The sequence below is a fragment of the Heptranchias perlo genome, chromosome 29 (genome assembly GCF_035084215.1).
Source record: "Heptranchias perlo isolate sHepPer1 chromosome 29, sHepPer1.hap1, whole genome shotgun sequence".
NCBI lineage: Eukaryota > Metazoa > Chordata > Chondrichthyes > Hexanchiformes > Hexanchidae > Heptranchias > Heptranchias perlo.
In genome coordinates, this window is record NC_090353.1 from 25160856 (window position 1) to 25182797 (window position 21942).

General features: G+C 45.5%; 2 long non-coding RNA genes across 2 annotated transcripts; both read left to right on the plus strand.

Annotated features, from left to right (window-relative positions):
- The first annotated feature begins 1602 nt into the window (after positions 1 to 1602).
- LOC137299524 (uncharacterized) lies at positions 1603 to 14947 on the plus strand. Its single transcript, XR_010957914.1, has 3 exons — positions 1603 to 2305; positions 11931 to 12016; positions 14938 to 14947. It is a non-coding gene; the product is annotated as an uncharacterized lncRNA (long non-coding RNA).
- An 808-nt stretch (positions 14948 to 15755) lies between these two features.
- LOC137299523 (uncharacterized) lies at positions 15756 to 21639 on the plus strand. The gene is made up of 3 exons (XR_010957913.1): positions 15756 to 16069; positions 17588 to 17725; positions 19512 to 21639. It is a non-coding gene; the product is annotated as an uncharacterized lncRNA (long non-coding RNA).
- The last annotated feature ends 303 nt before the right edge of the window (positions 21640 to 21942 follow it).

The window sequence follows — 21942 nt, forward strand, 5'->3', positions numbered from 1 at the left end:
GGAACTGTTGGAAACATCTTTTACTCTTCATACATGATACATATGGAAACAGCAATTTGCACCGAGCAGAGGGACAGAATGAAAAAATATGCCATAGTGAAGGTATAAAATACAAAATAATGCAGTAGTATGTGGTATCTGTCACATATACGTTAATGCAGATTAAAAAAAACATAAATGAGCCCAAAATGTATACTTCTGCTAAATTGGTATTTTTCCTTTTCACAGCTAAATTTTTTTTTGTTTCTCTGGGACTGCTCAGTGTTTAATAAAAGGCACCTCATTTAAAAAGAGGCACCTTATCACATCTAACAGAAACCCCTCCAAGTGCTTCACGTACAATGAATTTTGACATCATCTTGATCACCATGGAGATGGAATCAGCTAAAACAGCTAAGTGCCATATTTTTTGTGATGGCATTATGCACAAGCGACGTGATAATCCTGTGACATAATTTTTAAAAATCACCTGTTTGTCCTCAGATGAAGAATGCTGTGTCAAGCATGGGGATCAAAATGGGGCGAGGAAGATGAATTAAAATGAGTTCAAACAGTGGAAAAAATAGCCCAATATTTCCATTTTGCAATGGAGGTAAATGATATTGATCCACTGAGAAATGTATTTTATATTCAGGAAGGAGAGAAAAAGCAAGGCGGGGAGACCGCTAGAGCCAATGGAACTTAAAAAGAACTTAAAAAGAGACCAATGTTCTGGCTTAATTTTAATGGCTTGTTTAATTATGTCAATGAATGGCTGTTAATGGCAAGTATTCCATCAAGTGTAATAAATTCTCCAATGCCACCCATTCCTCCTGACCTGAAGTTGGAATTACAGTATTATAAAGTAAGTGTGCTGGAGATCCTTTCCAGCTGCATCACTGGTGCCTGTAGCAATAGCTTCATGGAAGAGTCACCACTGGCCACACCAACTACTCCTGGGGCCACGTTTACAGGCTAGAAAGCAGCTATTTGTCCCTAGTGGAGCAACTGTACATGCATTGGCTGAAGCTGTCCAATTACTGACCTGTGCCACATCCTGAGTGAAGGGACAGTCTTCAGTCAGGATTGACCTCCCTGCGGCAGTCAGAAGTACTGCCAGCTCTCCAATACCAGCTACTGGCCCTAACAGGGAACCTCACGGATGTGAGCTGCTATTTAATCCACTGTAGCCATAAAACAGGTGGCTAATGCCCGATTTGTCCATGTCCAACAGTACATCAACTTTGGCACAGAACAAAGGCAGCAGGGCTTCTGACAACACATACAGTTGCCTAGGGTTCAAGAAATAATTGAGTGTGCCCATGTGGCTATTTGAGCAGTCTATCAGTGCCATGGCATATGTAAATCAAAAAAGTTTTAATTCCTTTAAAGCGCAGATGGTATGTGACCACTGACCATATTATGTAAATCAACGCCCACATCCCCGGGCCTACCATTATTTATAAATCCCGAGCCAATTCAGCATTATCAAGCCCTTTCAAAGGGAGGTAGGGCTCGATTGCTTGCTGCTGGGAGATATGGGCTATGTGTTGTACCACATGACTCATTATGTCTCTGCACAACCTGTGTGCCGGATGTGAGGTGCACTATAATGGCCAGAGCAGGGAGCTGATCAAGTTGGCCTCTAGCATGCTCAAGCAGTGCTTCAGCTACCTGGACCAATGTGGCAGCCACATTATGTATGACTTAGATAACTGCGTACAAATACAAATGCTGTTATCCCACAGCATGTTAATGTCCACATCCCCAGGAGTACCCACGATGCATACACCCTGAGCCAATACAGAATATGGCCAAAATGACGATGGTGTGCTGCATGTTGCAAAACAGTTTACTGATGGAAGAAAGAGGAGGATGAGTAGGGGGCACAATATTCGCCACCTGAGGAAGAAAAGCCAGCACATGAACAGCAATGGCGATTGATTTGTGTTTTCTTCCCCTGTCCTTCTCTCTACAGCTGGATTAATGTCAGCAAGTGATACACATATAGGTTAAGTGACTATTAAGCCTCCATTTCAGAAGTGTGAAACCTGTATTATCAGAAGTAACAAAAGCAAATTACTGTGGATGCTGGTGTACTAATGAAAGGTCATCGACCTGAAGGGTTAACCCTTGTTTCTCTCTCCACAGATGCCGCCTGACCTGCTGGGTGTTTCCAGCATTTTCTATTTTTAATATCAGTCGCAGACTGGGCTCGATCAGATTTCCAGTGTTACCATTAAGGGAAACACCGTGTCTTCACTGAACAGGGAGGCTGTTGTTGTCTATTACTCCTGACTGCAGCATTTAAAAGTGGTTATTAATTGTATGTGAGTCATTAACTTAGGCCATTAACAAATAATTTAAATCTATATATTTCTTTCAGTTCCACACAAATAGAAAATCTTGCAAATTGGAGCAAGCTGCAGTTGAATTTCTGCAATTTATTTCCCCCTCTCCATGTGCTTAGGAGAAGTGTAGTCTGCAACATTGCAAATGATGAGCATCTTGCACCTACCAGAAGCAGACTGGGGCTGAAAATCCAAGTCTCAGTGCCCATTTATGACTTTCAATGCTGTCCCCACCAAAGTACGGGGGGGGTCAGGAAGAGGTCACCTCATTTCAAAAGGTCAGTGGCACCACATCTCAGGTTCGATGGGGAAGGCCTCAAAGTGAAGCAGTAATTGGCTGCCTCAGAGAGGGTTACTAAGGTCCCCTCCAGAAACAGCCCATCTGTGCCCCATTGGTCCCCTTTATGTCTTCAGAAGTCCAGGCCAACACCCAGGCTTTGGCCCACAGGGGGGTCTCAGATCTGCCAGTTGGCAAGACGATACACCTGCTTTCTGCTGTCACTCGGTCCGCCAATATTCTGCCAAGCTGGGGACGAGGAAATTCCCAACCCGAGTGTCCCCTCTCCCAGCCACATCCCATCTAATGCCTGTGATCTTGCTTGGGGCCGGCAAAGACTCAGCCTCAAACAAGGCCTCGCAGAAACTGCTGCGGAAGACTGGGACTCAGCTTTCCAGGTCCCAACCTAATTCCTGACCCTTGCACCGCACTCCAACTGGACTTACAGTGGGAGTGCCCCTCAAGGGCTGCAGATTTTTGGCTCCAAAGTACAGAAGAGATAAAGCCAATCTTACACTGATCACAGCGCCTCTATTTAGTTTCAGTCTTTTTTTCCCTCTCCTCTAAATACGGCGACTCATATTCGGGTAGCTCCCTGGGTGCTAAAAGCTGTCCAGTACCTCTGCCAGAGTGGCCATTCTTCATGTATGAGCCAAAACAATGCTATTATAATGTATTGTAACGCTGCTGCCGATATCCTAACTCACACCAAGTCTCCTTCACCCATCAACCCTGTGCCTACTGACCTACAATGGCTCCCAATCCGGCAACGCCTTGATTTTAAAATTCTCATCCTTGTGTTCAAATCCCTCAATGGCCTTGCCCCTCCCTCTGGCTTTGCCCCTCCCTATCTCTCTAACCTCCTCCAGCCCTACAACCGTCCGAGATCTCTGCGCTCCTCTAATTCTTGCCTCTTGCATATCCCCAGTTTTAATCGCTCCACCATTGGCGGCCTTGCCTTCAGTTGCCTAGGCCCTAAACTCTGGAATTCTGACCCTAAACCTCTCCGCCTCTCGACCTCTCTCTCCTCCTTTAAGACACTCCTTAAAACCTACCTCTTTGACCCAGCTTTTGATCACCTGTCCTAATATTTCCTTATGTAGCTCGGTGTCATTTGATGATGCTCCTGTGAAGCACCTTGGGACGTTTTACTACTTTAAAGGCGCTTTATAAATGCCAGCTGTTGTTGTTGGGTGCATAGCCTGCCTTTGTCCAATGTCCACATGCACATACATTCTAGGAGTGAGTCACTAGACAGGGAATGAGTAATTTAGTTGAATTTTTTCATCTCCCTAGGCCAGGGGCATTGGGATAGATCTTGACTTTGTGCGATAGTGTAAAACGGGTGACAACGAGTCAGCAGCCCGTTTTACATCTCTCCTGATTTTTATTTTTATTGGAGTGCTTCCATTGTCCCAACTGAGATCTGCACAGACCAGGGATCAAATCTGAAAGCTTTTTGCTCCGCATGGCTCAGTACCACACCAGATGATGCATTGAGATCACCAAACTATCAGGAGTCTAGTAGCACTTTTTAGTAGACGATACCTTGGGGCTGACTTTGCTGGGGTCAGTACCTGTTCCCTGGGTGCAAAGGTTTGGCAAAACAGGGAAGAGGTCAATGACACTTGCCTCCACTCCCTTTATATTGCCTTAGGATTTTTGGGACTTTCCCTAAGGTGCAGAGCCTGCAAACACAGACCAAGTCCATTCCAGGCACTCCCACCTCACTTTCCTGTTGATGCCTTGGTAGTGTGCCCAAAGAAGCTGGCAATGGGCCATGTGTCTGCAGCCTCTCTCAGATCTGAAAGTCTGAAGGAAACTAGCAGCAAGGCAAAGCAGGCTCAAAAAGGTGAGTGATCTTGTGGTCTGTTGCAGGGACCCTCCAGATCTTTGGCTCTAAAACCCTTCTGGTTGCTGTTATCCAAAAGCATGCAGTAGGCCCTGAGACTCAACAGTTACTGAGAGCCTGCTGATTTCTGATTGCATTGTCATAGCAAGTATCAGTCATGGCTCAATGGTAGCACTCGTGCCTCTGTATGCCAGAAGGTTGTGGGTTCAAATCCCACTCCAGAGACCTGAGCACAAAATCTAGGTTGACACTCCAGTGCAGCACTGAGAGAGTGCTGCACTGTTGAAGGATGAGATGTTAAACTGAGGGGCCCTTCTGCCCTCTTAGGTGGATGTAAAAGATCCTATGGTACTATTTCAAAGAAAAGCAGGGGAGTTCTGCCTGGGGTGCTGGCCAATATTTATCCCTCAACCAACATCACTAAAACAGATTATCTGGTTATTATCACCTTGCTGTACACAAATTGTCTGCTGTGTTTCCTACATTACACAACTTTAAAGAAGTAGTTAATTGGCTGCAAAGATCTTTGAGGTTGCTATATAAATGCATGATTTTTTTTGTTGTTGTGGAATTATCTTTTTGCCATTTCCACATAGTATTTCTTTGCCAAGGTGGTGGGTGACTGATTCACTTCAGTACCTTGACCTGCATCGATTTCAAGCAGTCAGTAAAACAGTGGTATACAAGAGTGATATGTATTGACTTGTCCTTCAGGTTTCTCTTTCATCTTCAGGTTACGTGCCTCTGATTGAGATCGGAAGCTGTATGTGGTTATAACAAGAACTGAACTCCCATCCAACCCCCTCAGGGTGCAGTGTATCACCACACTAAAATCTTTTTTTAATATGTTCTTATTACAAAATCATACTCTTGAATGCAACAGTGCTAATTTTAAATATTATGTATTACTAAATATGTTATAGTTTATTTTATTTTAATGAGCCCTGCACATCGTGTTTTTCAATCACCAAGAGTGGCTCGATAGCACCACTACTGACCAAGCTGGCCGAGTCTTGAAGGACATAGCTGCCAGACTGGGCCTGCGGCAGGTGGTGAGTGAACCGACACGAGGGAAAAACTTACTTGACCTCGTCCTCATCAATCTACCTGTTGCAGATGCATCTGTCCATGACAGTATTGGTAGGAGTGACCACCGCACAATCCTCGTGGAGACGAAGTCCTGTCTTCGCACTGAGGACACCATCCAACGTGTTGTGTGGCACTATCATCGTGCTAAATGGGATAGATTCAGAACAGATCTAGCAGCTCAAAACTGGGCATCCATGAGGCGCTGTGGGCCATCAGCAGCAGCAGAATTGTATTCCAGCACAATCTGTAACCTCATGGCCCGGCATATTCCTCACTCTACCATTACCAACAAGCCAGGGGATCAACCCTGGTTCAATGAGGAGTGTAGAAGAGCATGCCAGGAGCAGCACCAGGTGTACCTAAAAATGAGGTGCCAACCTGGTGAAGCTACAACTCAGGACTACATGCATGCTAAACAGCGGAAGCAACATGCTATAGACAGAGCTAAGCAATTCCACAACCAACGGATCAGATCAAAGCTGTGCAGTCCTGCCACATCCAGTCGTGAATGGTGGTGGACAATTAAACAACTAACGGGAGGAGGAGGCTCTGTAAACATTCCCATCCTCAAAGATGGCAGAGTCTAGTACGTGAGTGCAAAAGACAAGGCTGAAGCGTTTGCAACCATCTTCAGCCAGAAGTGCTGAGTAAATGATCCATCTCGGCCTCCTCCCAATATCCCCACCATTACAGAAGCCAGTCTTCAGCCAATTCGATTCACTCCACGTGATATCAAGAAACAGCTGAGTGCACTGGATACAGCAAAGGCTATGGGCCTCTACAACATTCCAGCTGTAGTGCTGAAGACTTGTGCTCCAGAACGAGCTGCACCTCTAGCCAAGCTGTTCCAATACAGCTACAACACTGGCATCTACCCGACAATGTGGAAAATTGCCCAGGTATGTCCTGTCCACTAAAAGCAGGACAAGGTTGTACAGGCAGGAAGTAATTGGGTGACCACCAGGCAGAGTAAGAGGAGCAGGCAGGCAGTGCAGGGGTCCCCTGTGGCCGTCCCCCTCTCAAACAAATATACCGCTTTGGATATTGTTGAGGGGGATGACTTATCAGGGGAAGGCAGCAGCAGCCAACTTCCTGGCACCAGGGGTAGCTGTGCTGCACAGGCTGGGAGGAAAAAGAGTGGAAGAGCTATAGTGGTAGGGGATTCTATCGTAAGGGGAACAGACAGGCGTTTCTGTGGCCATAAACGTGACTCCAGGATGGTTTGTTGCCTCCCTGGTGCCAGGGTCATGGATGTCACTGAGCGGCTACAGGGCATTCTCAAGGGGGAGGGTGAGCAGGCAGAGGTCGTGGTCCACATTGGGACCAACGACATAGGTAGGAAGGGAGATGAGGTCCTGCATCAAGAATTTAGGGAGCTAGGTAGCAGATTAAAGAGCAGGACCTCAAAGGTTGTAATCTCTGGATTACTCCCAGTGCCACGGGCTAGTGAGTATAGAAATAGGAGGATAGAACAGATGAATGCGTGGCTAAAGAGTTGGTGCAGGAGGGAGGGTTTCAGTTTCCTGGATCACTGGGCCTGCTTCTGGGGAAGGTGGGACTTGTACAAGTCGGACGGGTTGCACCTGAACCAGAGCGGGACAAATATCCTTGCGGGGAGGTTTGCTAGCACTGTTGGGGGGGGGGTTTAAACTAACTTGGCAGGGGGATGGGATACAGAGTGGAGCTACAATAGGGGGTGATGTGCAGCCAAATATAGAGAAAAAAACAAGTCAGCTTGGAAGACAGGGTAAATATGTGAGGGCAAGGCTGGATGGCATCTATTTTAATGCAAGGAGTCTTGCGAATAAGGTGGATGAACTGAAGGTGTTGATAAACACATGGGAGTATGATATTGTTGCTGTCACAGAGACATGGTTGAGGGAGGGGCAAGACTGGCAGCTCAATATTCCGGGGTACAGAATCTTCAGGCGAGACAGAGGGGGAGGTATAAGAGGAGGGGGGGTCGCAATATTAATTAAAGAATCAATTACTGCCATAAGGAGGGATGATATATTAGCAGGTTCCTCTAATGAGGCCATATGGGTGGAGCTTAAAAACAAAAAGGGGGCAAGCACTTTGATGGGAGTGTACTATAGGCCCCCAAACAGTCAGGGGGAGATAGAGGAACAGATATGTAGGCAAATCTCAGAAAATTGTGCAAATAATAGGGTAATAATAGTGGGGGATTTCAACTTCCCCAATATTAACTGGGATACTCAGAGTGTAAAAGGCTTAGAGGGTACAAAATTCTTAACGTGCATCCAGGAGAGCTTTTTGAGCCAGCATGTAGAAAGTCCTACAAGAGAGGGGGCGGTACTGGACCTAATTCTAGGGAATGTGGCCGGCCAAGTGGAAGAAGTGCTAGTAGGTGAGCACTTTGGTGACAGTGACCATAATTCGGTGAGATTTAAGGTGGTCATGGAAAAGGACAGGGAGGGGCCAGAAATAAAGGTTCTAAATTGGGGGAAGGCCGACTTTAATAGGATAAGGCAGGATCTGGCCAAAATGGGCTGGGATCAGCTGCTTGTAGGAAAATCCGCATCGGAGCAATGGGAGTCTTTCAGAAGGGAGATTGAGACCATACAATGGCAACATGTTCCCGTAAAGGTCAAGGGTGGTTCCAAGAACTCCAGGGAACCTTGGATGTCAGGGGATATACGAGAATGGATTAGGAAAAAAAGGAGGGCTTTTGGCAGATACAAAAGGCTAAAGACGGAGGAAGCCCTAGAGGAGTACAAAAAGTGCAGGGGGATACTTAAAAAAGAAATTAGGAGATCAAGGAGGGGCCATGAAATAACACTGGCGAGCAAAATAAAGGAAAATCCTAAGATGTTTTATAAGTATATTAAGGGTAAGAGGATGACTAGGGAAAAAATAGGGCCCATTAGGGACAAAAATGGCAATCTGTGTGTGGAGCCGGCAGATGTAGGAGGGGTTCTAAATGAATTTTTTGCATCTGTTTTCACTATGGAGAAGGACGATGTAGACATAGAAATACGGCAGGGGGACTGTGATATACTCGAACATATTAACATCGAGCGGGAGGAGGTATTGGCGGTTTTAGCAGGCCTAAAAATGGATAAATCCCCAGGCCCGGACGAAATGTATCCCAGGCTACTGTGTGAGGCAAAGGAGGAGATTGCGGGGGCTCTAACACATATATTCAGAACCTCTCTGGCCACAGGGGATGTGCCAGAGGACTGGAGAACCGCTAATGGAGTACCATTATTCAAGAAGGGGAGTAGGGAAAAACCGGGGAACTACAGGCCAGGGAGCCTAACATCAGTGGTAGGAAAATTATTGGAAAAAATTCTGAAGGACAAAATTAGTCTCCACTTGGAGAAGCAAGGATTAATCAGGGATAGTCAACATGGCTTTGTCAAGGGAAGATCATGTCTGACTAATTTGATTGAATTTTTTGAGGGGGTGACTAGGCGTGTGGATGAGGGTAACGCAGTGGATGTGGTATACATGGATTTCAGTAAGGCCTTCGATAAAGTCCCCCACAGGAGACTGGTCAAGAAGGTACGAGCCCATGGAATCCAGGGTGCCTTGGCACTTTGGATACAAAACTGGCTTAGTGGCAGAAGGCAGAGGGTGATGGTCGAAGGTTGTTTTTGTGACTGGAAGCCTGTGGCCAGTGGGGTACCACAGGGATCGGTGCTGGGTCCCTTGCTGTTTGTGGTCTACATTAATGACTTGGATATGAATGTAAAAGGTATGATCAGTAAGTTCGCTGATGATACAAAAATTGGTAGGGTGGTAAATAGCGAGGAGGATAGCCTCAGTCTGCAGGACGATATAGATGGGTTGGTCAGATGGGCGGAACAGTGGCAAATGGAATTTAACCCGGAAAAGTGCGAGGTGATGCACTTTGGGGGGACTAACAAGGCAAGGGAATTCACAATGAATGGGAGGACCCTAGGCAAGACAGAGGGTCAGAGGGATCTTGGTGTGCAAGTTCACAGATCCCTGAAGGCGGCGGAACAGGTAGATAAGGTGGTAAAGAAGGCATATGGGATACTTGCCTTTATTAGCCGAGGCATAGAATATAAGAGCAAGGAGGTTATGATGGAGCTGTATAAAACACTGGTTACGCCACAGCTGGAGTACTGTGTGCAGTTCTGGTCGCCGCACTACAGGAAGGATGTGATCGCTTTGGAGAGGGTGCAGAGGAGATTCACCAGGATGTTACCAGGGCTGGAGCGCTTCAGCTATGAAGAGAGACTGGGAAGATTGGGTTTGTTTTCCTTGGAGCAGAGGAGGCTGAGGGGGGACATGATTGAGGTGTACAAAATTATGAGGGGCACAGATAGGATGGATACTAAGGAGCTTTTTCCCTTCGTTGAGGGTTCTATTACAAGGGGGCATAGATTCAAGGTAAAAGGCGGGAGGTTTAGAGGGGATTTGAGAAAGAACTTTTTCACCCAGAGGGTGGTTGGAGTCTGGAACTCACTGCCTGAAAGGGTTGTGGAGGCAGGAACCCTCACAACATTCAAGAAGCATTTGGATGAGCACTTGAAATGCCATAGCATACAAGGCTACGGACCAAATGCTGGAATATGGGATTAGAGTAGACAGGGCTTGATGGCCAGCGCGGACACGAAGGGCCGAAGGGCCTCTATCCGTGCTGTATAACTCTATGACTCTATGAGTAAATCCAATCCAGCCAATTACTGCCCCATCAGTCTACTCTCAATCATCAGCAAAGTGATGAAAGGTGTCGTCGACAGTGCTATCAAGCGGCACTTACTCACCAATAACCTGCTCACTGATGCTTAGTTTGGGTTCCGCCAGGACTACTAGGCTCCAGACCTCATTATAGCCTTGGTCCAAACATGGACAAAAGAGCTGAATTCCAGAGCTGAGGTGAGAGTGACTGCCCTTGACATCAAGGCAGCATTTGACCGAGTGTGGCACCAAGGAGCCCTAGTAAAATTGAAGCCAATGGGAATCAGGGGGAAAACTCTCCAGTGACTGGAGTCATACCTAGCACAAAGAAAGATGGTAGTGGTTGTTGGAGGCCAATCATCTCAGCCCCAGGACATTGCTGCAGGAGTTCCTCAGGGCAGTGTCCCAGGCCCAACCATTTTCAGCTGCTTCGTCAATGACCTTCCCTCCATCATAAGGTCAGAAATGGGGATGTTTGCTGATGATTGCACAGTGTTCAGTTCCATTCGCAACCCCTCAGATAATGAAGCAGTCCGTGCCCACATGCAGCAAGACCTGGACAACCTCCAGGCTTGGGCTGACAAGTGGCAAGTAACATTCGTGCCAGACAAGTGCCAGGCAATGACTATCTCCAACAAGAGAGAGTCTAACCACCTCCCCTTGACATTCAACGACATTACCATCGCTGAATCCCCCACCATCAACATCCTGGGGGTCACCATTGATCAGAAACTTAACTGGACCAGACATATAAATACTGTGGCTACAAGAGCAGGTCAGAGGCTGGGTATTCTGCGGCGAGTGACTCACCTCCTGACTCCCCAAAGCCTTTCCACCATCTACAAGGCACAAGTCAGGAGTGTGATGGAATACTCTCCACTTGCCTGGATGAGTGCATCTCCAACAACACTCAAGAAGCTCGACACCATCCAGGACAATGCAGCCCGCTTGATTGGCACCCCATCCACCACCCTAAACATTCACTCCCTTCACCACCGGCGCACTGTGGCTGCAGTGTGCACCATCCACAGGATGCACTGCAGCAACTCGCCAAGGTTTCTTCGACAGCACCTCCCAAACCCGCGACCTCTAACATCTAGAAGGACAAGAGCAGCAGGCACATGGGAACAACACCACCTGCACGTTCCCCTCCAAGTCACACACCATCCCGACTTGGAAATATATCGCCGTTCCTTCATCGTCAATGGGTCAAAATCCTGGAACTCCCTTCCTAACAGCACTGTGGGAGAACCTTCACCACACGGTTCAAGAAGGCGGCTCACCACCACCTTCTCGAGGGCAATTAGGGATGGGCAATAAATGCTGGCCTTGCCAGCGACGCCCACATCCCATGAACGAATAAAAAAAAATTGAGATTATCACTTCTTAATTTTAGTTAACCTTTCATAAATCCTTTCTCAATGGAGGACAGAATTCTATTTACAATGTTTGTATAAGAATAGATGACTACCTATTGTGACTCAGAGTGCCTCAAGGTGTATTTGCTGTTCTATTTGGTGCCATACAACAGCACTTTACATTGCCAAATAAATAGGAATTGTCTCATTTCCATTGATTTTGATTTGTTTTTAATGAAACTAGCAATACATTTGTAGTGTTGGATGCAATTAGTGATAAAATTATATATTATCATGCCCTGCTGTGTTTTTTTCCCTCCTCAATTGTCTCCCTTTTCTCCCTTCCTTCCCAGAACTCATGTTGGGGTACTGTTACACTGTTTCACAGGCCATTCAGTGCCTTACCCAAGTGGCCATGCTTCACGTGTGAGATTAGACGGTGAGTGGTGTCAGACTATATGGGAGAAGGACTGATTTTGTTCCCCTCAGCTCAGAGCTGCTGAGTCTAATTACAGCCCCCCTCCCCTTCTCCGTGGCAGTACACCTGAGACTAACTAACTCAGCATAAAGATCAAACCCATAACTTTAGCAGATCCCTAGTGGTTCAATGTGTAAATATTGCAGTGCTGGAGAGAGAGAATGTCCTGGAGGGGTCAAGGACAGAATCTATTTGTGATGTGGAGATGCCGGTGATGGACTGGGGTTGACAATTGTAAACAATTTTACAACACCAAGTTATAGTCCAACAATTTTTATTTGAAATCTACAAGCTTTCGGAGGCTTCCTCCTTCCTCAGGTAAATGTTCCTGAGGAAGGAGGAAGCCTCCGAAAGCTTGTAGATTTCAAATAAAAATTGTTGGACTATAACTTGGTGTTGTAAAATTGTTTACAAGAATCTATTTGATTAGAGTTAAGAAACAATAGAGGTGTCATTACACTACTGGGTGTATTCTACAGGCCACCAACTAGTGACAAGGAGATAGAGGAGCAAATTAGCAGGGAAATTACAGAGAGGTGCAAAAGCCGTAGAGTTGTGATAACGGGGGACTTCAACTACCTGAATATACACTGGGATAGTAATAATATAAGGGGCAAAGAGGGAGAGGAATTTTTGAAGCATGTTCAGGAGAACTTACTTCACCAGTATGTTTCCAGCCCAACGAGGAAGGAGGCATTGCTGGACTTGGTTCTGGAGAATGAGGTGGGCCAAGTGGAGCAAGTGTCAGTGGTGGAACATTTAGGGATCAGCGATCATAGTATCATAAGGTTTAGAATAGCTATGGAAAAGGACATGGACCACTCTAAAGTAAAAATACTCAATTGAAGGAGGGCCAATTTCAGTGGGATGAGAACAGATCTGGCCCGGGTAAATTGGAATCAAAGACTGGCAGGCAAAACTGTAATTGAACAATGGGCGGTCTTTAAGGAGGAGATGGTTCAGGTACAGTCTACGTACATTCCCACGTGGGAGAAAGATAGGCAACTAAAGCCAGAGCTCCCTGGATGACAAAAGACATAGAGAGTAAGATGAAGCAGAAAAAAGGGGCGTATGACAGATGTCAGGTTGAAAGGACAAGTGAGAACTAGGCTGAATATAGAAAGTTCAGAGGGGAAGTGAAAAAGGAAATATGAGGGGCAAAGTGAGAGTATGAGAATAGACTGGCAGCAAACATAAAAGGGAATCCAAAAGTCTTCTATAGGCCTGTAAACAGTAAATGGGTAGTAAGAAGAGGGGTGCAGCCGATCAGGGACCATAAAGGAGACCTACTTATGGAGGCGAAGGGCATGGCCGAGGATTGATAATGTGTCGCATAATAGGCTTGTCATCAAGATTGAAGCCCGTGGAATAAAGGGGGCAGTAGCAGCATGGATACAAAATTGGCTAAGTAAGAGGAAGCAGAGAGTAGTGGTGAATGGTTGTTTTTCGGACTGAAGGGAGGTGTACAGTGGTGTTCCCCAAGGATCGGTACTAGGACCACTGCTTTTCTTGGTATATACTAACGACTTGGACTTGGGTGTACAGAGCACAATTTCCAAATTTGCAGATGACACAAAACTTGGAAGTGTAGTGAATGGTGAGAAGGATAGTGATAGACTTCAAGAGGATATAGACAGGCTGGTGAAATGGGTGGACACGTGGTAGATGAAATTTAATGCAGAAAAATGCGAAGTGATACATTTCGGTAGGAAGAACGAGGAGAGGCAGTATAAACCAGAGGGCACAATTCTAAAAGGGGTACAGGAACGGAGCGATCTGGGGGTGTATGTGCACAAATTGTTGAAGGTGGCAGGGCAGGTTGAGAAAGCCGTTAAAAAAGCATACAGGATCCTGGGCTTTATAAATAGAGGCATAGAGTACAAAAGCAAGGAAGTCATGATGAATCTTTATAAAACACTGGTTCAACCACAACTGGAGTATTGTGTCCAGTTCTGGGCACTGCACTGTGTAGGTGGGGGGTGATGGAGGCAGATTCAATCATGGCTTTCAAAAGGGAACTGGATAAGTACTTGAAAGGAACAAATTTGCAGGGCTATGGGAATAGGGCGGGGGAGTGGGACTAGCTGGTTTGCTCTTGCATAGAGCCGGCACGGACTCGATGGGCCGAATGGCCTGCTTCCATGCTGTAACCTTTCTATGATTCTATTGCTTTGTGTAGAGATGAGCCATAGAAACCAATAAGGTCCCAGGTTTGATTCCTAGGCTGTGCCTGATCAGTTAGCTGATCTCAACCAGTCAAGCAGTAGGGCTGCTACAATTGGTTTAGTACCCATGGGCTGGAGTGGGAAAAATCAGACAGAAGGGCAAGGTAATGCCTCCTTTAAGACGCTCCTTAAAACCTACCTCTTTGGCCGAGCTTTTGGTCACTTGTCCTAATATCTCCTTATGTGGCTCGGTGTCAAATTTTGTTTGATAACGCTCATGTGAAGCACCTTGGAACACTTTACTACGTTAAAGGCGCTATATAAATGCTAGTTGTTATTGTTGTTGTTGATCTGTGCTGTGGAACCACACCCCAGCTTGAATTCTGCCTTCACAGAGATCTTTTATAAAGCCTGAGATCTTCCTGACCTCTATGCTTCATCATCACACCATGAAATGAATACATTTACTTACTGAGCCATTGAGGGAGCTCCATGTTGTGTGTCCCAGCTACTACAACGTATTTATTGATGTCTTGCAATGGTGGGACTCTATTTTCTTATCCACTTCAATTAGTTGTCCCCACACCATGCACAGTCTGTGATAGACAGCATGGTCAGGTGACCTTTGCTAATGCTGTCTTGAAATAAGCCACATTGAGGCAAGTAAAAGCTGCCTGAAGTGACTCTTCCGCCTGTTTTTCCTCCCTCTTTCTGAAGACGTGCCTAGCCTCTACTCACTTCCTGTCTCACTGGTGGGGCTGAGATCTGAAAGCATTGAAGATCACAAGTACAGACCTGTGTCTCACTATTCCATGATGCCACATGATGTGTTCCAACACACCAGACCACCTCGCTGCCTTGTTGTTGTTGTTTGTTGTAGAAGAGTAAATAAAGTCAAGAGATCCATATGATTTTTTTTTAACTGTGTTGTAATATTAGTTCTGTGGTCAAGGCAATCAGTGCAAACACTTAAAGTTACCAGGGAGATTTGACGACATCCCTTTAGGAGTTATACCTCAAAACAATCTACTCTTAAATAAATAAAATCCACCAGTGTTATTTCTGCTGTTGGCATTGAAAATGACATCATTCAGGTCTCTGTGAGATAATAACACTTGAGCCTGTTCCCAGCTGTTCCAGTTGTGATGTTTTTGTCCAAGACAACCACCACCCAGAAGACACAGGACCCTTAAGCTCTGTTTACATAAGTGAACAATAAGTTAGTTTTTCCAGTCCACTCTGGTTTTAGCTGTCAGTATTTACTGCAGAACTTAGCACCTGAGTTAGTTTATTGTGGAGCCCTGGGGTTAGAAATCAGTCTATTTTTGGTGTATCCTGATTCCAAATAAACTCCTCACTGTATAAGAGAAGTCATTCAGTTCAATTCACCAGAACTTGACCCTCGTAAGTAAATGTACTGAATCACCGTTTAAGGAAACCCAGATTGAGCTAATTTTAAACTATGTATCAAAGTACAGTAAATAGAATCATTGACTGTCCCAAGTACGTGTACAGTCCACGGATTTGGCAGTCTAAGTGACTGCTTCTTTGATCAAATACAGTCACTGTATGAAAAAGGGTATGAGTGGAAAGAAGTTAAAGTAAGATTCGTCTCCCGTGGCAGCATTTGGTAATTGGCCAAGTACCTTGGACGGTCTGAATATTTTCATCATCATTTGTTGCTGCTTTAAGAGAATGTTTGTTGTTCAGCATACAATTTTCTCAAGTGTGTGGGTAAAAGGAAGACAAGAGTTCAATAAGCATCTTTTGTTATGTCCATATATGGAACAAGTATAATCCCTGGAGATATCTCAAGTGTGTTACTTCATGAGCTGAGAAACTTCAGGAGGTATGTAAGTGTATAAATTATTCATAACTACACTGCATAGTATTACAGTTGTGATTTTAGTCTCAGTGATGCTGGTACTTGTTCCTTTTTAATTATGATCTTCCAGGAAAGTAGAGCAGTTCATGGAATCAGTGAAACATATTACATCATCACCAACTGTTTGTGGCAACTGGTACGCAGGAAATACAGAACTTCTGATTGTTGTTTACTTTACTAAAGCTGCATTTCTCAGAAATACAGTTCAGTCAGGACTACATATTTTGAACTGACATTTACAGGATTTTGTCCTGGATGCAGACTTCAGAATGGAATGTGAATGAATATATGTTATCTTTGGACTTTTGAATATGCATGAGTAGGTAAGTGTTTGAGGGGTCACTGATTGTTTTACTTCTTTAGGATATTTTTACAATTCTTTACATCTCACACAATGTTGTTGCTGTTGGCTTGTCATTTTTTAAAAAAATTTTGGCCCATGTTTACTGCTGTTAATTTATTACATATTTTAAGTATACATCTGTGTTCTTCTGTTTCAATCAGCATATCTAAGGACGTACAAGAAATTTTCTTGAGCAGGTCTCGAGCTTCTTGTTTTCAAAAGTGTTGTGTGTTTATTATTGGATGTTCTTTCCCTCATTAAGTATCCCTGAGGTGAATTTTGAGGCCCCCCCGCCCAGTGGAAACAGGGGTGGTAGCACCCCGATAATGTCGGGGAAAGACTCACTGCCCCATTTCCATTAATGGTGCTGCCAGGGCCATTTCCCCAAGGTCCTCAGCTTAGGTGGCCGTCAACTAACATTAAGTTAATAATCTTATGGAAATCGAGATCCTATCGTGCAAATAGGACCCCAGTGCTATTTTTAGTGGCTAAAATGCAAGTAGTGCTGAGAGGTGGGACTACTCAGTAATCCTTGGCAGTAAAAGCCTACCCATTATTGCCATGGACGATGACACCCATCCGGCGGCACCCATGAACCCCAGCTGAAAACCTGTACAATGATAGCCATGGCAGCACCAACGCAGTAATAGAGTAAGTCATTGGTGTGTTGAAACAGAGGAGTCATTATTGGAGGAAGAAGAGCCCCAGAAAGAAGAGGATGCAGGAGAAGCTGCAGCAAGACCTGCACAGCAAGCAGCCAGGGCTATTAGGCTGCAACTCATAGATCAACTCAATGACTCCTCTTCTTCAGCTGCTGCTGGCTCAATGTCTTGCCTCCATTGAAAGGTGAGGTTATGCAAGATGCAGCAGATGACCATGATACAGGAGACACGATGGCATCAATAGTGAAGGAAACTCTCAGTTTAACCAGGCACTCATAGACCAGCGCTTCCAGTAAAATAACATTCAGAACCAAGCCCTTCACATAACCCCTGCATTAACCGTTCCTTCAACAGTTCATCTTAACCCTCATATTGCAGGGAAACCCCCCAGAATCTGACCACTGATGGCTGAATACTTCATTATAATCCAGACAAACTTACACCATTCAGCTATTATAATTTTTTATGTTTTCACAGGCTGGCATTACAGAATAATTTCAACTGAGTTTAACCCCATCGTGCTCTTCTCAAGTGTTTTCTTATCTAACCTACTGAATCTATGAGATGCTCCCCTAGTGGCTTCAACAGGGGTGGTGGAAGTCTACTGATGCTCAGGTGAGGGTCCTTGAGATACTTATGGCCGGTGACCTCTAGCAGCTCCGGTCTTGAGAGGCCAGCTGGAGACTGCGCATCTTGGCTGATGTTGGGGCAGTCTGGCTAGCTGCCTTCCATGCACCATGGTGGGCACTGGTTCAGAGGGTGGCGCGGGAGCAGACCTGCTGTCATCCTGAGAGAGGGCAGCATGTGCTACTCCCATTGAGCCACTGCCACTCCCATGGGTAGGACCTCACTGCTAGTGATCTGAGGAAGAGCAGACTGTAGGAGATCAGAGACGCTTTGGAAGCCCACATCAATGTGTTCCACGAGCATTTTGAAGCCAGTAGATACTGAGGAGGCTGGAGCTTGAATGGCACCAGTCTGAGCTTTCATCAGAGCTGCCTGAGCTGATGACACAAACTCCTGTAAATAGGTCCTGGCTGCAGTGTCCATATGTTCATTTGTGTCCATATGCTCTATGGTAGACTGCAAATGCCACTGGCCAGAATGCGGAACATGCTGGAATGGAACTCCTCCATTGTCTCAGTCATAGAAACATAAGAAATAGGAGCTGGAGTAGGCCATACGGCCCCTCGAGACTGCTCTGCCGTTCAATAAGATCATGGCTGATCTTCTACCTCAACTCCACTTTCCTACCCTATCCCCATATCCCTTGATTCCCTTAGTGTTCAAATATCCATCGATCTCAATCTTGAATGTACTCAATGACTGAGCATCCACAGTCCTCTGGGGTAGAGAATTCCAAAGATTCACAACCCTCTGAGTGAAGAAGTTGCGGTAACTCCTAGACAGACGGTCCAATACCCCCAAAAACTGCTGGTGCATGTCAAGGAGTCTCTTTCTGTAGACTGAGCCTCTGAGGTCTGCATCTTGATCCTCTATGGCAGAGCTAGGACCTGGGCTTGCCCTCTGGCAAGCCATTTCCTGGACTTCCCTTTCCACTGCTTCCTGCTCCATCTGTGTGAATTCATTTGCGCATCCTCCGCTACTTCTGCCAATCCCAACTGGGGCTGCCAATCTCTGAGCTAATGCTTGGAAGAGATGAAGCATTTGACAATGCTTCTTCGGAAGGGTTCTCCACCACCCCCCCGCCCCGCCTCCAAGGTTTCTGCTTCAGATTCCAAAGGATGAGGAGAACTTAGAGAAGGGGAGAAGGGACAAGGAGGTAACAGTTAACAAAGCAGTGGAGGACTGTCAGCGGTAGCCAGCACCAAGGTGCCGCAGAGTCTACATGGAGGATAGTGAGAGGAAAGAGAGATTGTAGTTATAAAGGCAAACACCCCGCTGTGGGCTTGAACTAGCCTCACCATTTCCGATGCTTCTGGCTGTTCTTGCCCCAAGATCTGCATCGCTTCCTCCTCCATCTGAGTGAGTGGATGGAGGCAGCCCCTCACCCCCTGGGTGCGGATCCTCTCTCTTGTTGTGGGCTGTCTTCTCCTGCAGAAAGAGTTGCAGAAAGTTAGTATTTCCTTGTTGTAAACCGCTGATCAGCTGTGTGAGGCTTCTTCATCTAGAGAGCATGCCAAAAGGGAGAAGCGGCAAGTTTGGAGAAGGATGGGGTGGTGCTCTTATGCAAGAGAGTGGCTGCGGTGAGAAAAGGTGGAAGTAATTAGCAGAAGAATGAAAGGCCTTTCAGTTGTGACCGGGTTAACCCGGACTGCTGTTTGTGACTGTTGTGAGGGCATGAGCAGTAATGTTGGTAATGAGAAGGAGAGCTGCTGCTGTGACCTGCTGTGAGTGCACTTGGATGATCCATCCTCTGATTTGTGTTTGCTCCCTTTAGGAAAATATCTGACCTCTGCTAGTCACCTCTCCATCGTGGATTGGCTGAGATCGGGAACTCACCGTTTGGGAAATTGAGGTGGACCTACTCTAATGTGCTACAGTATTCCGTCTCTACAGATATTGGTGTTGTATGTCCTTTTTTACTGATGTGGGAGCCAGGTAAACCTCTGATATCCCCAACCTATGTATGCTTAATCCTCTGTGATTTGTTTCACTTGTATACACAATTTGACACTTTGCACATTGTAATTTGTTCTGGTCCACTGTACCACCTAATTCAATGATTTCACCCACCAGTGAGTTAAGACACAATCTCTTCATTTCTGGAGTTGCAATTGAATTTGACTTAGAATGATGGAATCAATCTCCTTTAGCCTCTCATTTAAGGCTAAAGTTTAAAGTCAGATTCTGGGAGACCAGCATTTGTGACCCAGTTCCTGGTGTTTACACCATTAAATCCGACGCCCTTACCCCAACAGCAGAATCATAGCCCCGTGAAAAGCTAATAGAGTGAATAAGAGAAAAGATTTAGCAGTATAAATGTGAGCCAACTTATGGGCATGATCTGACCTAAACAAGTGTCACATAAAAGCAGCTTTTGTCTGCTGCCTCCGAGGTAAAATGAGTATGGGCATTCTCCATCCAGCTACTGATCGGCATTGAACTCATTCTTCTAGCACAGCCTTATAGATAAACTTTACTGCTTATCCATTATCTCAGAATTGTTCATTTGTTGATGGCTGCATGAGTTTATTTGATTGCAGCATTAAAGTAACTTTCTGCTACTGTTTTCCTTCCATGAAGCAGCAATGTGGGAGTACCTTCACCACATGGACTGCAGCAGTTCAAGAAGAAAGATCACCACCACCTTCTCAAGGGCAACTAGGGATGGGCAATAAATGCTGGCCTTGCCAGTGACGCCCATATCCCCAGAATGATTTTTTTAAAATGCCACTGTAGCAACCTGTTGTTTTAACACATTAAAGGCAACTTCCTTAAAAAGGTCTTTACAATTCTTTGAAATACTTATTAAAAATGGTATCGAGCCACACCCCATTGGCTCACTTGATACACGTGCTACCCGGTGGGGTTTTGAGTCATGTAGATCAGCAAACTCCCAGATTTAATCCTAACTCTGCACTGAGTTAGCTTGGGTAGTGGAAAGGATGTTACAATTAGTTTCAGTGTCCCTGGGCTAGAGATGAGATAAATCAAGCAGGGTTCCTGCCATGGATTGGATTCCATGCTTCCTCCCGGATTGGATCACTATCCAGTAGTGGAAAGTACACAGATGTGGATATTGGGTGTGGACAAAATTGGGTATGGCTGTGATGCTACCCACCAGTGTAATGTTAAGACACACAGACCAGAAGGCCTCAGGTTCAATTCATAATCTGTGCTGAGTTAGCTGATCTCAGCCAGAATGGCAGTTGAGGTGCTATAATTGGCTTCCCAGGGCTAGGGAGAGAAAAATCATTCAGGGTTGCTGCTCTAATTTCTATCCAGTGACTCCTGCTGCAAAATGTGGATGTGTCGACATTGGATGTGGACAGAATCAGGCTTGGCTAGAATAAGCCATTCGCTATCAGCCCATTTTGCTCTACTGGCACTGACCAACTTCATCCCATAGTGTTGAGATGTTGGAAGTTTAGAGGCCACGTGTTGACACCTAAGTGCCCATTCTGCATACCAGCATTTCCTAATACAATATCAGCAGGCAAGAAAGTCAGGGGGGAGATGAGAACAATTTTTTTTTCTCAGTGAGTTGTTATGATTGGAAATACATTGCCTGAAAGGGTGGTGAAAGCAGATTCAACAGTAACTTTCAAAAGGGAATTGGATAAATACTTAAAAAGGAAAAATTTGCAGGGCTTTGGGGAAAAAGCGGGGGAGTGGGACTAATTGGAAGCTCTTTCAGAGAGCCTGCACAGGCACAATGGGTCGAATGGCTTCCTTCTGTGCTGTATGATTTTATGTGAAGCTAGGCAAGAGCTGTAAGGCTGTCTGAGTAAGGTTGTCATAGGCATGTGGCCTCAATCAAGGTGTAACAAGTTGAGATGATGTGGAGATGCCGGTGATGGATTGGGGTGGACAAATGTAAGGAATCTTACAACACCAGGTTATAGTCCAACAATTTTATTTTAAAATCACAAGCTTTCGGAGATTATCTCCTTCGTCAGGTGAGTAATGAATGAGAGGTTCTCAAATCGCATATCTTATATTAGGCTGGGACACCATCACACCAATCAAAGGTGTCATTGGTGTTCAGACAGGTTAGCCACGGAAAACAGTAGGTCCCAGTATGCTGAATACACATTGTGTCAAATTACACAGACAGAGAGAAAGAGACCCGAAAGGCAGAGAGAGAGAGAGAGAGAATTTTCAGTTGAATTAAAAACAGATAACTTTTTTTTCCCTTGCTGGTGGGG